Genomic DNA, 17,559 nt, shown 5'->3' on the forward strand with positions numbered 1-17,559 from the left:
GTCTTGGATCAATGTGTTGACCAAGTAGCTCAGTCTTTCACAGTCAATCATCAGTACAATATCGCTATTACTATGTACAATGATCTTCTGGTTCTGCTCACTTCAATTTGCATCAGTTCAAATAGGTCCTCCCAAGTTGTTCTGAAGTCATCCCCCTTGTCTTTTTTTTTAATAGCACAACAATACCACTATCACAAACATATGCCACAACTTGTTCAGCCATTCCCCAGTTAAGTAGCATCTTTCCCCAATTTCAAGTTCTTTGCTACCACAAAAAGAGTTTCTATAAATGCTTTATTTTTGTATATATAGGTCCTTTTCCTTTTTCTTTGACCTCTGGGGTATAGACTTATTAAAGTTACTGTTGGTCAAAGGGTATGCACAGTTTTATAGTTTTTGTGGATAGTTTAGGATTGTTTTATAGAATGGTTGGACCAATTCACAACTCCACAAACAGTTCATCATTTTGTCTTCCAGCATTTGTCATTTCTGATACGTGTGAGGTGGTATCTCAGAATTATTTTAATTTGACTTTCTTTAATCAATAGTGATTTAGAGCATCTTTTCATATGACTATAAATAGCTTTCATTTCTTCTTCTGAAAAATTGCCTGTTTATATCACTTAAAAATTTATCATTTGGGGAATAGCTCTGATTCTTAAAAATTTGAGTTAGTTCTATATATGTTTAAGAAAAGAGGTCTTTATCAGAGAAACTGCACATTGTGTGTGTGTGCGTGTGTGTGTGTGTGTGTGTGTGTGTGTGTGTATGTGTTCATTATCTATGGTAACTTTTATCATAGCAGTTTCCATGATTATCTCTTTTAATTGTCTACTTTTGCTTTTGCTTTCTCTGAGATCATGATTACTACCCTGCCTTTTTTTTTACTTCAGTTGAAACATAATAGATTCTGCTCCATCTCTTCATAAGACTCTGAGTCTCTGATGTTTTATCTTTCATGTTTACATTTTTATTTGTCCCTTCAGGTTTGTGTTTGAATGTCAAATTTTCTATTCAGCTCTAATCTTTTTATCAGCAATGCTGAAAAGTACTCTATTTTATTAAGTACCCATTTTTTCCCCTGAAGGATTATATTCAGTTGTGCTGTGTAGGTTATTCTTGGGTGTAACCCTGGCTCCATTGCCTTGTGGAATATCACATATTGCAAGTCTTCTGCTTCTTTGACATGGATGCTGCCAAATCTTGTATGTGGCTCTGTGATATTTGGATTTTTAAAAAAATTTGTTTGTTTGTTTGTTTTCTGACTACTTATAATATTTTCTCCTTGACATGGGAGTTCTGGGATTTGGCTATAACATTCTTGCATGTTTTCATTTCGGGATCTTTTTTAGGAGGTGATTGTTGGAATCTTTCATTTTCTATCTTACCTCTGGGTTTAAGATATTGAGGCAGTTTTCTTTTAAATTTCTTAAAATATGGTGCCTAGGCTCTTTTTCCAATTGTGATTTACAGGTAGTCCAATAATTCTTTTTTGTTTGTTTTTTTTGTTTGTTTTTTAGGCTATTGGGGTTAAGCGACTTGCCCAGGGTCACATAGCTAGTATATGTCAAGTGTTTGGTCTGAGGCCGGATTTCAACTCAGGTACTCCTGATTTCAGGGCAGGTGCTCTATCTATTGTGCCACCTAGCTGCCCCTCCAATAATTCTTAAATTAACTCTCATCTATTTCCCAGGCATTCTTTTTCTGCTGAGATAATTCACATCTTCTTTATTTCCTATTCTTTTGATTTTGTTTTATTGTTTTTTGATGTCTCATGAAGTCATTAGTTTCCACTTGCCAAATTCTAATTTTTAAGGAACAATTTTTTTTAAGGCACTTGGGGTTAAGTGACTTGCCCAGGGTCACAGAGCTAGTAAGTGTCAAGTGTTTGGTCTGAGGCTGGATTTGAACTCAGGTGCTCCTGACTTCAGGGCCTGCGCTCTATCCACTGCGCCACCTAACTGCCCCAAGGAATTATTTTCTTCAGTGAGCTTTTGTGCCTCTTTTTACATTTAGCCTATTCTGCTTTTTAAGTAGTTCTTTGGTGAATTTTTGTGCCTCTTTTACCATTAAATCAATTCTGTTTTGTTTTATTTTGTTTTTCATTTATGGAAAAGGGAGTTTATTGTAAAATGTGATGAAGCAGCAATGACTTCTCTTGAGTGTCTAATTCATGGTTCTGTATAGAGTATGACTTAATGAACTTATAAAAGCCAAAATACAACAATGGTGCAATTACATATACTTCCCCACTTTAAAATCTTCTCTTGATGATTTCTGGTTTCCAAATGACTGAATGAGTTTCTTGTTCCTGAGCTGAGCTGAATCATCTTCTCTCTATATCTTAATGGTTTTATCAATTTCAGCAGTGAATAATGGACTTCCAGACTGGTCAAAAGCACATGGAAATATTCCCGATTCACTGTCGAAAGATCCAGGCTGCACAGCTGCAGCATGCAGTCTTTGGAAATTGAATTCAGTTCTCTGGTCCCAAAGATGCATGGTGCCATTATATGCTGCAGACACCAGCACTCCATCTGAATTCACAGCTAACATATTGGATATAACATCATGGCCAGAGAGATTTTGAAGGAAGTTTCCATCAGGGAATTTCCACTGTTTAATATTATCTGGAGAACCAGACATAAACATGTAATGTCTTGGATGCAAAACCACTGCTCTCATGGATTCTTTGTGATTTGTTAATGTGACCCGTGTTTGTTCCAGCCACTAAGTCCCATAATCTTATGGTCATATCGTGGCTTCCTGTAATGATCTGTGGTTCTGCAGCTTGAAACTTTACTGTAGCCACTGTATTTGTATGCTCCACCAAGGTACGAACACTGGCTCATGTCCTCAGGTCCCATATCCTTGGAGTTAAATCCTTACTACAAGTCAGAAGCACATCAATTGTTGAGTGCAAATCCAAACCATATACACTTATCATGGACATGATAATGTCCATGATAATGTCTGATAACCTTATTGTGTTCAAGATCCCAGCACTTCGCCTTCTTATCTTCACCACAGGAGAAGAGGTATGGACTCCTTTGACTATCACCCCTCTGACACTACTGATAAGTCCAGTCAATGATAGTTTTAATTTGAACTAGACAGGTCCCAGATCTTTATAGTCCTATCAGCAGAACCTGTAGCAAACCACTGATAGCCAGGTTCTACATCAGACCCAGCCTAGATGGCCACTAATTACTCTATATAGTTTCCATGATGGATGCCACTGTGGTTTAGGCATCATAGTGGCTTTTTAGCTATCTCTGCAGTATTCTTGGTGCCACTAGCTTCAATCATACCCATAGCTAACCCAGGAACTTGTTGATAATACCACCTATACCAGCTAAAGCCAATTGTGAAGGAGATAGGGCCACAGTTAAAGACTGTGCAGCAGATTCACTTGGCAGTCTTTGAATCTGAGTATCTACAGTCAAAGCCGTGAGAACCTGGTGGGTATGGATGTGGACCAGTCACTCACTAAACATTCAAGTTCTTATCCTTCATTGGCAGGATACTAGTTCTGCCCATCTGCATCCCCTGCACTTAGGGAGTCTTTCTCTCTAAGATTTTCTTTCACAATGGGCATGTGCAACACAGGAGTACACTCTGTGTGAAATTTGGCAGACATCTTTAGCTTGTGACTTACTTCATCTAACTCTAGTGGCTTTGCATGATCAGCCATAAACATGCCATGGGTCCTCTTCAATAAGCTGAACACAAGGGTGTGAACAAAATGCTTCTGTACCTCCTCCACTATGATGCTGACCATGCTGTCAAATTTCTCTGCACCTAGGATTTGCTGCTAAGAGACTTCTAGGTCAGGAGGCAGCTGCAGCTGGAATAGAGACTTAGCAGAGACTTTTCAAACTGAGCCAGTACTGGCCTTTTATACCACTTTTCCTCCTGGGCTTCTCCTCCCCTTTCTCATTTACATAATGAAGGAATGAATTCCATCCTCCTCAATAATGGCAAAGTAAAAAAAAAAATCCCTTAGTTCCCCCTCACCAATCACCACCCCTCAGTACTTGCTTATCTTCTCAACACTCCACTTAGTGCCTCTTTTAATTAACATTTAACTTTGAAACCCTTTGGAATGCATCAAAGAGTTCACACCCAGAAACAATGAAGAGGGGAGTTTATACCCTACATCAATTACCTATGCCAGTCTCTAAAGCAAAAGGGACTTAGACCAAGGAAAGTTCCAATCTTCTTTGCTTACTTCCTAGGTGGCCCTGGGAAAATCACCTAACTTTGCTTTGCCTCAGATTCCTCCATTTTAAAATGAGGATGATAATACAATGTATTTTTAGTAGAGTTGTTATGAAGATCAAATGAGGTCATAGCTTTAAAGTATGTCATCCTGCTGATGCTTCTCCTGAGTCTTTTTTCCATTTTTTCATTTAGTTCTGGTATTTTCTTCACAAATACCTGAAAGTCCTTTAATTAATTACGTGTTTATTTTTTTTTCCATTCACGATAACATATATGTTTGCTGGATAAGTTATTCTTGATTGCAAGCCCAGTTCCTTTGTTCTTCTGAGATGTTGTTCTATGACCTTTGGTCTTTTAATGTGTAAACTACTAAGTCTCGTGTTTTCCTGAGTGTATATCTATAATACTTAATTTTTTTCCCTAGTTGCTAGTTTCTAGTTTCTTCTTCACCTCGGAGCTTCAAAAATTAGCTATGATGTTCCTTGAGTTTTCTTCATGGGATCTCTTTCAAATAATGATCAATAGATTTTTTTTCTATTTCTTTTTTACCCTCTTGTTCTAAAACTTCAGGGCAATTTTCCTTAATAATCTCTTGAAGTATAGTATCTAGACTCTTTTTTTGATGAAAACTTTCAGGTAGTCCAACAATTCTTATATTGTCTCTCCTTGATCTGTTCTCAAGGTCAGTTGTTTTTCTAATGAGATGTTTCATATTATCTTCTATTTTTTCCATTCTTTGGATTTTGTTTTATTATTTCTTGGTGTCCTATGGAATCACTAGCTTACTTTCCCAATTCTAATTTTTAAGGAGTTGTTTAATTCTATGTTTTTGGATATCTTTTTCTAATTGGTTGACTTTCTTTTCACTATTTCCTTGATTTTCTTGTATCATTCTCATTTTTTCCCAAATTTTTCCTCAATATCTCTTATTGATTTTTGAAGTTCTTTTTAAGTTCTTCCAAAGAACTCTTTTTGGGCTTGTGGCAATTGTACATTTCTCTTTGAAGCTTTAGAAGTAGCTGTTTTGACTTAACTGTCTTACTCTGGGTTTGAACCCTAAATTTCTCTGTCACCATAGCCATTTATGATTATTTTTTTTTCTCTTTTGCTTACCCATTTTTACCGGCTTATTTTTTGGCTGTTAACTTTATGTTACAGTCAGGCTTCAGTCCTGAGGTAGAAGGGATAATGTTTCAACCTTTAGGGTTTTTTTGCTGTTGTTTTCTGATCTTTTTACAGGCTGCTGACCTCAGGTATTCCTCTCTGCCCCTGAGCCACAACCATGACCCCCAGAAATGTTATCACCACAGATACTCTTACTTCCTGTGGTCCCTTCAGAAGACGAAAGCTTTAGCCCATTCCTCTGCTCCGGAACTGAAACTGATGACTCCATACTCCTGCGATCACAGCAAGCAGGGCCCCCACTCCCTCTGTGACTGCACTCACCAGTGTGTACTTGCTGTGTCCACAGCCATAGCCTGGGACTGTGTCTGGTCAATGCATCTGGGCCCAGTATCCAGCGCCAGTGGAAGGCCCTGCAATGTTCCCTTGATCAGCTGTCTGACCCCTATGCTGTCTGTGGGGCAAAAGTTCCTGAAGCTGAGGCTGCCACCCTCATAGCTGTCCCCATGCCTTGTTGCTTGTTGACTCAGTGATATCTGCCCAGAGGTAATGTCCTTCAATCCATCCAGATCACTGTATTTGTATGCTCCACCAATGTACGAACACTGGCTCAGGTCCTCAGGTCCCATATCCTTGGAGTTAAATCTGTACTACAAGTCAGAAGCACATCAATTGTTGAGTGCAAATCTAAACCATATACACTTATCATGGACCCTCCCAGTTAGGGAAAGCAGAGGTCTAAGGCAGTGCTAGTTATTTGACCAAGAAGATCCTTATGGCCTCTAGACTATCACAGTCTGCCATATTGGGCTACGTGGAGACCTTTGAAGAGGACCTTGGTCAAACCTTCATTAACTGGCTTGAGCAGAGATTGTGAGCTCAGTTTAATTTTACATCATCTTCTGCATTTGAATTTCTTGCACCATTATCCTATTATAGATCATGCTTGTCAAATCCTAACCTTGAGTTACTCCCACCACTGATGCTCCTTTTGTTCCTATTGACGTGACGCTAAAAAGAGCCATAGAAAGTGACCAGGCTGGACTGATTGGCTCCATTACAGATTTATGACACATAATCTCAAGAGGGCCCTCATTGCAGAAAGGCAATCCTTTCACATTCCTCTAATAGATTCACTATGCCACTCACTGCAGTCACTATTGCAAATGTCTTAATTCCTTTTCAAGCCTCCCACTGAACCCTCTCTTCCTTGCCCCTCAGCTGAGGACTTCACCTGTTATTTGACTGAGGCCATTGAACAGAGCTCCCTCTTCTTCCTTTCTCATCTCAAATCAATCAGATATCTTTCTCTAGTTGGATGTCCTGCTAGGAGTCTTCTGTGTCAGGAAAACAGCTCCAAGAAGAATCTAAACTCTTAGACTCTTCTCTGCCTCATTTTCTATGTCGCCCCAATTATTGAATGGGTGTTGCCCCAGTCAAATTGAGACTTGTTAAAGACCTCAATCTAAAAAGGCCAATATCCCCCACCATACCCAGACCCATCCCCAGCTGTCCTGATCTACATCTTATCACTGGACCACGATAGCTGTAGAGGAGAAAATGAGGCTAGTGACACTGCACAGTTCTTCACTGAAAACCAACCCACCTGCATGCCATGACATCGCCTCCCTGATGTCATGGTATTCCTCAAGGATGAAGGACAAACAACAATCACCAATTCTGTCTTGTAAGGTGTTATTTTCTTCAGTTTTGTTTTTTTTTTTACCAATTTGTTACCTCTCTTTTTTTTTGTATCACTCTCATTTCTTTTCCCAAATTTTCCTCTACCACTCATTTTTTTTTATTTAACTCTTCTAGACATTCTTGACTTCAATTAGCATTTTTCTTTGAGGCTTTGTTTGTCAGAGTTTTCCCATTATTCTTCTGAGTTTTTGTCGTGCTCTTCCTTTCCACTGTAGTAGCTTTTTATGGTCAAGTTCTTCTTGTTGTTTGTTCATTTTCCAGCCTATTTCTTGACTTTGAACTCTATATTCCAGTTAGACTTTACTGTTTTCAGATTTAGTTCTGAGAGTCTCCACGTTTTTCATGCTTCCAAGGTGGTGTTTCCCAGGGAGAGATATTGTTAACTGCTGTCCTGGTCTACATTCAGGAGGAAGAGACCATGCTTTTCAGTAAGTGCAAGAGCTAGCACTCCTCTTGACCTTGAAACTGTGACCAGGTCCCCTGCTCTCCTGCAGTCACAAGTGCAGGTGCTCCTCTGTCTTGGAACTGTGACCAGGGCCCCTGCTACCTTGTGACCAACCATAAGGGCTCCTCTTCTCCCTGGAACTGTGACACAGAATTGTGTATGAGCAATAGAGTTGCCAATCAGTGCCATCTGTACCCCATACGAGTGAAAAGGACCTTGTAATCTCTTTTTGATCAGTGTCCAACCCCTTTAACATTTTTGGACTGAGAGCTCCTGGGAAGCTGCTGCTGCTATTGCAGCTGCCTCTGAGGCCTGATGCTGGTGCTATCACTGAGTATGCTCTAGCCCAGAGTCCTCTCCAATGTCACAGAGCTCTCCTGCTGAACTCCTAAGTTGTCTTAGGCTGGAAAAATGTCTCCCTCTGACCCTTTGTTGTCTCTGTCATTCCAAAATTAATTTGAGGCATTATTTTAAAGTTGTTTGGAGGGTAATGTTGGGTGAGTTTGGCTGGGTTGCTGCCTCTAATCTGCCATCCTGGCTCTGCCTCCTCATTACACATATTATTAAATGCATTTGGTATGCAAATTCAGTATTAAGCTTCCTTCAATACATATTAATAAGAAAGGAAAATTAAGCTATGTGTTGCAAAAATAAGATTTTACTTAGGTTTTTAGGTCTTTTTGCTTACCCAGTAACTTCCGAAAGGAGGAACATCTGCAGTATATAAAAAGCATTGGGATTTAACTTCTGTTTACAATTTTTTCCAAGACAAATTATTGGAGTTATGCTTGGATAATCATTTTTAATGGAAGAAAGCATCTCTCAGAGTTAAATGATCGTCAAGGTTTTGATTGCTAGGATTGCAATTCCCAACTATCATGCATAATTACTGAATATTTTGGGGGTTATCATTATTAAAAACCCCACATTGATTTTTAGCAGTATTCAACTCTTATTAGAATTTTGTAGGCACATGCATTGTGTGTGTGGGGGGGGAGGGGAGGCAAAGGGTTACTAACACTCCACATTTCAACTCTGAAGGCTTTCTTCCATTTTTTGATCCCCTCATTTTTTATTCCTCTCACATCAAGGGAATGCAGTCATGGGTTGAAGATGTTAGTTAGAAAGAAACATCCCACACATGAATTCTAATATTTCTTATTCTCATTCCCCTGCAAGAGTGGGAGTAGACAGCTAGCCTTTCCTATCGAGAGACTTATACAAAGAATGGATAATTACAGATTTTAAGCATCATGCCTCGGCTGAGATATTCTGTGTTTAGGTAAAATGGAAAGTTGAAATTAAAATGTCTCTCTTTGTACAAAAGCACAATATTGTAATACACCATTAGGAAAAATATTGAAATATTAGTCAATATAGTATAGTGATCTATGCAGTTCTCTAAGGTTGTAAATTACAGAGAGGATTCCTTCCTTCATTGGCAGAGGGAACTGTCCTTACCTGAGAGTTACCCATAACAACAAAATTACAGATCTGGTCCATACTCCTACAGTATAGAAGAAACCTTCAAATAACTTCATTATTACTTAAGATTAGATGGCATCTAAAAGTATGTGTATAGTAGAAAGAGACCTCGACTTGTACTAAGTGATAAGATGCTATACAATCATAAGCAATGAAGTCACTAAGTTTCTCACATTGTCAATTTCCTCATCAGTAAAATGAAGAAGGGATGATACTTTCTATATCTCCCTCATGGGATTGTTGTGAGGAAAGTGCTTTGTGAACTTTAAGGAGCTAAATAAATGTGAAGTATTATTATTACTGACACCTTCAATCCCCTCTCCCCTCTAAAATACCTCTCCTCCTTTTGGAGTCTTTAAGTGGTCCTTTGGTGGAAAGTTGAAAGGAATGAGTTCAGTTTGGAAGGGGAAGCCTCAAAGGTGACTTGACTAATGTCTTTGAATAAATGATAACATTAAGAACTTGTTTACTCTGACCATACAAAGCCAAATAAAGTGAAATTTGCTTTACAATTAAATTGGGGAGATTTTAGGTGAACTCAACCAGTTCTTTTTCACTATCCCAAATTAAACTTATTTTTTTTCCTCCATAAAATCTCATTTGTCTTTATTCTTTCTGTCAGGGGCACTTTCATTCAATCAATCTCCCATGTTCCCACTTTAACTATTGACTCTTTGATGCTAAGCCTTAATATGTGACTTTTTCTTGTCCTTAACCTCCCATACCTAGTCACTTATCAGGGTCTGTAGATTTTTCTATGACTACATCACTAGAATTTAGCCGGGCTTGTCTATTCATTCCCAGTGTTATTATTCTAGTAGAGACTCTCATTAGCACCTATTGGGATGATTAATAAAGTTTACTAACAGTTCTTCCTATCTGTATTTCCTTGCCCCTCCAAATAATTATTTCATTCCCAAGCTAATCTTAGATCATGAGACAATACATCTAGTCCTCTCCCCACCCCCAACCCTCTTGAAAAGATGGGAAAACTAAGGCCAAGACAAGTTAAGTGAATTGTACAAGGACATATATCACTCTGTCACTTACTAGTGACCAGCTGGAATTGGAATCTTGCTTTTCTCCCTCCAAATCTAGTGGGTTTTTCTTTTCCTCTTTTGTACAAACTTTCTTGTGGTAGCTGGCTGACACAGCAGATAGTGTACTAGGTCTGGAGTCAGGAAAACATGAGTTCTAATCTGCTCTAAGATACTTATTGGTTGTATGACCCTAAGCAAGCCAGTTTCCTTCTGTTTGCCTCAGTTTCCTTATCTATAAAATGGGGATAATAATACCTATCTCGAAGGGTTGTTGTGAGGATCAAATAAGACAATATTTTAAAAGCACATAACACAATGCCTAGCCCTTAGTAGGCACTTACTAATGTTTATTTCCTTTTTTATATATTTATTTTTATCTTTATATATTTATTTGGTCATTTCATTCCTATGCTCTACCTCCTTTATATTATAGGCGAGGTAATTGAGGACCAGAAATATTTGACATATTAATTTTCTTAATTATATGTAAATGTGGTTACCTAGTTTCCATGGGTTTTCACACACACACACACACACACACACACACACACACACACACACACACATCTTTTGGGGGCACCTGGGGGAAAATGTCAAAATAAAAAGGAGGAGGAAGAGGAGCTTAGAAATAAGAAATCTCACATCGAGAAGCAGGAGATTGTCCAAAGACCCTAAAGACCATGCCATTTCAGGTACATTCAGTATTTATCCTGAAGAGGAGAAGACTTTCAAGTGTTGTCAAACATAGACTATAGTGTGAAAGAGGTACTTGACTTGTGCCCCAGAAGGCACCAGGAGCAACAGGTGAAAGCTGTGGTGAGGCAGATTTAGACTTGGTTCAATTTTCCTGACTTTCATAGATTCATCAATCCTGGATTAGAAGGGACCTCTTAGGTTATCAAATCCAATCGGTACCTGAACTGAGTTGAGTTCAGTTGAGTCCCATTATCTGCTGTCTAGCTCAGAGGTGGGTAACCTGCAGCCTTAAGGCCACATGTGGCCTTCTAGGTCCTTGGGTGCAGCCTTTTGATAGAGTCCAAGTTTTACAGAACAAATCCTTTTATTAAGAGGATTTGTTCTGTGAAGCTTGGATCCCACAAACTGCAGCACCTAGAGGGTCACACGTGACCTTGAGGCCTCAGGTTTCCCCATCCCTGGTCTAGTTTCTTCAAGGCAATCCAAAGGATCTACTGTTAGCTTTGTCCTTTGTAAATTTAATCCAAGTAGGGCCCATCCTTGTTTCCAACCCTCAGCAGACACAGGGAAAGATGAATAGGAAGTTTGATATCATCCTTGATTAACCAAAAGATATATTTCTGAAATCCTTTTCTCAGTGGACTGAGAAGAGGGGAGCTCACAATCATTAATAAACACACTGTGTGGACCATAAATTAATGAGACCGGTTTATTTATGCACACATAAAATAAGGCCTCTTCCTTTATAGTCTACGAGAGTCCTCAGGCTGGAAGAGCTATGAAAGCAAAGATATTATACGAAATGTCAAAAGCAAATAATGGAGAAGCCAATTTCTAAAAAATGATTTGTTTTACTGTTAAACAATGAAATGAAATATTGTATATCACTTCAAAAACTGTGTCAGAATGAATCAGAAAGTCATTTCAGAATATTTTAAGATGATCTGATTGTAGGGTTTTTATTTAGCTTTTTTAAGGACTTGAAAAAATGAAAATAACTTTCCTAGGACTAAAAGTGTTTAATCTTTGTGCCACTAAGCAGACATGAAACTTTGGGCATTAGAGTTCAATGTATTCAGAGCTCTGATTTCTGTTAACAGTTGTAGGTGTCTGTATGAATATCTCTTGCAATAGAAATGCCTCTGACGTTTTCATATTCAGTATTTAAAGGAGAATGAATTTTTTCTTATCAGAGTAAGCAAAGATTTTTGATGATATATCTCTCGTAAGAAGATTCTTTGTGGTACATTTTTTTCAATTAATTTGAACTTTTTAGGCATTTGTCATTTTACACAGCATGTGAAACACATTCTACCATCTCATATTCCTTTTCCATTTTGATACCTCTTAAGTAGCAAAGACTCTGTACATACGTGTGTTTATGTGTGTGTAAACACATATGCATGCTTGTGTAGTGTGTAAGTAGCCTGGTTTAGCTTGATTAAGGATTCAGAACTTTGCTTTTTTATTACCAAGTTAATTTAAGAGAATTCTGGTCAGACTTTCAGGGTGTGCATCCAATAGAAGTGGCAGAGAGCACTTAGATATTCCAGCCTATTCCATTCAATCCAACTCATTTTAATTGAGTCTTCTTTGTACCACACACAGTGCTAAGAGATGAGGGTATAAAGACAAAACTGAAGACAGTCTGTGAGGTCAGAGAGCTTTTATTATATTGGCAGAAAACAATTGTGTATTTTGTCTAAATTGTCTAATATTGTCTGTTTCAAGGAACCTTCTCACAAAAAGTGCTTTGGAATGTATAAATGAAATAAATAAAGTTAGAAAGAAAACCAGTTAAACAAGATAACACACCCCAGCTTAAGTACTTCTCACATACACAGTTAAACAAATATAAAATATATACAAAGTATATAAGGACCCCCAAAAATGTGAAGTTAGAGTTATGAATGATAGTGTCAGAAAAGATTTTGCATAGATGACATTTGATTTTAGAATAATACCTAGAATTTACATAGTGTCTTTAGGTTTGAAAATAGTTTTACATATGTTATCTCATTTTATTTCTGCTTTAAGTGTAGCTAGGGATTAGAATGGAGTGGAAAGTGAGATAACAAAGTATTCCTAACATAAGGGACAGTTTGCAAGGTATAGAGATAGGAGAAAGAATATTGTGTGGAGGTGATGGTTAAGAGGCCAGCTTAGGTAGAATGTACAGAGTAATGGGGTATCAGTCTGGAAAAATTGTGTTGGAACCAGATTTGGAAACATTTTAAAGGCTGGAGAGTGGGGTTTGCGTTACTCTGGAGGCAACAGGGGGCGAGTGAAGCTTTTTGATCAGGGGAGTGACATATTTAGAACTAGATTTGGAAGTCCTAGGCGATTCTCCTAATCCTTTCCACATGCATAATGAGAGGGAATTAAGTGGCAATTGAGGAATTTTTGCAAGGTCCCAGACCACTAAAGAGAGCAGTTGCATGGGAAAATAATTCCCAGATGAAGTGTTGAGATGCAATTAAGCTCCATGCACACACACACACACACACACACACACACACACACACACACACACACACAAAGACACACATGCTCTAGTGCACAGGTGTGTGCTTAAGTACACATACACATGTATATATGTGTGTATATGTATATATATATGTATATATATACATACACACATGTTATATATGTATGAATTGAAATTTTAATCATCTTGTCTCCAAATAGACTCCATGCTGTTGAGCATCCTGTCACACAAAACATAAATTAGATCTAAAGCAAACAATATGTATAACTCAGTGTGAAGACCTAAATATTGTACTCATAGATTTACAACTGAAAGGCATAACAGAAATTGTCTAGTCCAAGGATCGGGGAGCCGGGGCCTTGAAACCACATGTGGCCCTCTAGGTCCTCAAGAGTGGCCCTTTGCATCCAAATCTTCGTAATAATAGGATTCATTCTATAAAACTTGGACTCAGTCAAAAGACTGCACCCAAGGACCATGAACGTCACATGTGGCCTCAAGGTTGCAGGTTCTCCACTCCTTTTTTTTTTTTTAACTGATCCTTTATTTTACTGATCAGGAACTGAAGCCTAGCAAGAATAATTGAGTTGCATAAAGTCATGCAGGTAACAAGTAGAAGAATACATATTCAAACTCAGGTGCTCTCTCCAAATGCCTCCAAACGAGCTGCTGTATAAAGGCATTTCAGTGCAGTGAGATGATGTCTTCTGCTTTAGTCTACTGGCCTTGATAGTGTTATTTTGTATTTTGTTGTACCTGGGAAAATGGGCTCTTCATTTGACTCTCTAAGTGTATGTTAATACTGTTGAGGCAAGAAAGGATTGGTTGGCACAGGTGGTCAGCAATGAAGCTTGTCCAATAGGCTTGTGCTTGAGATTTTAGTTATACTTAGATCCCCTCTTATCTAAAGTTCTTGAGGATAAAGGAAGAGTGGAGAAAGGAGAGAGAGGAAGAGGGAGAGACAGAGAAGAAGAAGAAGAAGAAGAAGAAGAAGAAGAAGAAGAAGAAGAAGAAGAAGAAGAAGAAGAAGAAGAAGAAGAAGAAGAAGAAGACAGAAAGAGAGAGAGAGAGAGAGAGAGAGAGAGAGAGAGAGAGAGAGAGAGAGAGAAAGAGAGAACAAACACCATACATATCTGGCTGTATATAAAAAGAGTTCACCCATTTCCCATGCTTTAGGAATAATAATTGTTGCAGTAGGCTCCTAGATAATGATAGCATAGAATAATAGTGACAATGGAGTCATGGGAACTGTGTTTGAATCAAAGGGTTCAAGGAATGACTAAGAGGAGATTTATGGATACAGGGTGAAATAAGGTTTATTAGTGGAGGCATAGGACCTAGAATTAGCATCTCTTTGAAATAGAGGATACTGTCACAGCAGTACCTGAAATGGCAGTCCAGAAAGTCTCTTGCATCATCCTGGACCTGGTATTCCTAATTTCTGAGGACATGGCCCATCTCATCAATGCTTCTCTGGGAATGTACAGTGGTCGGTGACATCATCATCCAAAGTTCTGAGTGACCGGGGATCTACTCAGGAACAAGGAGTTTGATGACCCCAAAACAAAAATAATGGCAATGTTTGTCATATCCCCAATGACAATATATCCAAGGAACTTCAAGGACACCAAGGGGTTAGGAGAAAATGTGAGAGGAGGGAGGTGTTGTTTGTCATATCTGGGAAAGTCTGAAACAGCCCAGAGAAACTAATTTCTGGTAAAAAGAAATAAAGGAAAAATGAATCTTAGAGCGTGATTACATGGCTATCACACACATTAGACTAATCACATACCTACTCTTCTCCACAGAGAGCTACACCATTAACTCTTTCAAGTACTATGACATATTTATTTCTTTATTTCATCCCTGTACCATTCCTATGAAATAGGAAATGTCAAGCAATCAACAAACTTTTAGATGGCTCCTCCCATTATCTCCATTTACGGAGGATGCCTAGGCCACCGATCTTCATTTTCCACCAGGCTATACTCCTCTGGATTTCTCCATCAGCATTGGGTCCCTATTCATGAGAAATTTACATTCTAATGGAGAACAATACATATATAAATATATGTAACACAAATTCAATATAAATAAATATTAAAGCAAAAAGTAGTTTGGGAAAGTGGACACTAGGAGTTAGAAGGCATCAGTAAAACTTTCATGCAGAAGATGATGCCTGAGCTGTGTTTTTAAGGAAAAAGAAAGGAGGGAGTGCATTTCAGGCATGCAAAATCACAGAGATGGGAATAGCAGTGTAGTGTTTGAGGAACAGTCAGTCAGCTGGTGAGCATTTATTAATCATCTACTCTATACCAAGCACTATGCTAAGTAATAGGGATAGGAAGACATGCAAAAACACAGTATTTGCCTTCATAAGGAGCTTACGGTCTAATGAGGTGGAAAATATGCAAATAGCTATTTACATATAAGATAGATACAGGATTAATTGGAATTTAACCAGGAGAAGGCCAGTCTTACTTGTTTACAGAGGCTGGGAATCAGGGTAATGTCCAATGAGACTGGAAAGATAGGATTGGGGGCCAGGTCAAGAAGGGCGTTAAAAGCTAAAACAAGAGCTTATGCTTTATCCTAGAGGCAGCAGAAGCATCTTCAGTTGATTGAGTAGTAGAGTCACATGGTCAAGTCTCCATTTAAGGAGAACTATTTTGGCTCTTGTTATAGGATGAACTGAAGTAGAGGCAGACCCAAGGCATGGAAACCATTTAGAAGTATATTATGATACGCTAGGCAAGAGGTGATTAGGATTGAATAAAGATGGCAGCTCTATGAAACAGGAGAAGGAGCCAATGTGAGAGTTGTGGAGTAAGAAATCCCCAGATCTGATAATTGGTTAGATATGTGGAGTGAGAAGTTGGGATTGTAACAAGGCCATAGGAGAATGGAAGGATGGTAGTTTTATTGACAGAAATAGCTAAGTTTAATAGGGGGTAGAGGTATTGGCGGAAATATAACTAATTTGGTTTAGGATGTCTCTAGGTCATCCAGTTTGAAATGCCCAATAGGTAGTACTGCAAGCCTGAAGTTCAAGGGAGAGAATGGAACTGTTTTATGTATAAATACATATATGTATACGTGTGTATATCTACACATGCATGTGTGTGTTTATGTACAAAAATATGCATGTATGTGTAGTATATATCATCTATATAGTGATGACAATTAAACTCATGGGAGCTGATGATATTATCAAGAGATACAGAGAGGAGTGAGGAGAAGACAAGAAAGCCTGTGACATAACTTTGGGGGAAGGAATCTTAGACAGAACAAGTGGAGGCAAGATATGGATGATGAGCAATCAAAGGAGACAGAAGAAACAATCCAACAGGTAGAAGAACTTAGGAAGAGCAGTGTCATTGAAACCCAGAGAAAAGAGAGTATTCAGAAGAGTTTGGTCAACAGTGTCAAATGCAGTAGATTGGTTGATAAGGATGAAGAATGAGAAAGATGATCACATTTGGCAATTACAAGATTATTGATAATGTTAGAGAAAATGATTTTAGTTGAAGCCCAATTGAAAAAGGTTGAACTTCGAATGAGAAAAAAGAAAAGAATGGATACAGAGTGTGTGCAACTTTTTCAAGTTTAGCTGAGAAACAGGAGTAAAATATGATGGTAGCCTTTAGGGGATGCTAGGATGAAATGAAGATGTTTTTTAGAAGGGGTATATGTTCATATTTGATGACAGTGGGGAAGACACCATTACAAAGGGAGAAGTTGAAAAAATAGAAAGGAGGGGAAGGGATGATTGAGATTGAATTTTGATGGAAAAGATAGAAGGGGATGAGAGTAAGTGCACATGTAGAATGATTAGCCTTGACAAAGAAAAGGGTTACATCTTTATCAGTGTCTAGGGAAAACAAGAAGAAGATGGGCAGTTACATCAAAGAGTTTTAAGATGAAATGAAAGGATGGTGAAGGAGTTCATGCATATTTTCTCAGTAAAGATTGAGGCAAGACCTGAGAGACAGTGTATGAGAGGATTGAGGAGGGAAGATAAAATTTGATATAGCCTCTATGGAAAATAAGATAACCAATTAGTTAAGAAGGAATAAAAAATCTGCCTTGTTACTAAGGCAACCTGCCATAGTGGATAGAGTGCTTGACTTGCAGTTGGGAAAACCTGGATTGCAATCCTTCCTCAACTTCTTATACCCGTATGACTGTGGACAATTCACTTAATGTTCCTCAACCTCACTTTTCTCATCCTTAAAATTGGGACAATAATAGCATTTACCTCAAAAAGATTTTATGAAAATAAACAGATAAAATATGTAAAGCACTTTGCAAACCTTAAGGTATTATATAAATGCTAGCTATTCTCATTCTTATTC

General features: G+C 38.2%; 1 pseudogene; it reads right to left on the reverse strand.

Moving 5' to 3' along the window:
- Nucleotides 1-2,254: 2,254 nt before the first annotated feature.
- On the reverse strand, nucleotides 2,255-3,781 carry LOC110203562 (pleiotropic regulator 1 pseudogene; annotated as a pseudogene).
- Nucleotides 3,782-17,559: the final 13,778 nt, after the last annotated feature.

Source organism: Phascolarctos cinereus, unplaced genomic scaffold (genome assembly GCF_003287225.1).
Source record: "Phascolarctos cinereus isolate Bilbo 61053 unplaced genomic scaffold, phaCin_HiC Scaffold_7;HRSCAF=346, whole genome shotgun sequence".
NCBI classification, from domain to species: domain Eukaryota; kingdom Metazoa; phylum Chordata; class Mammalia; order Diprotodontia; family Phascolarctidae; genus Phascolarctos; species Phascolarctos cinereus.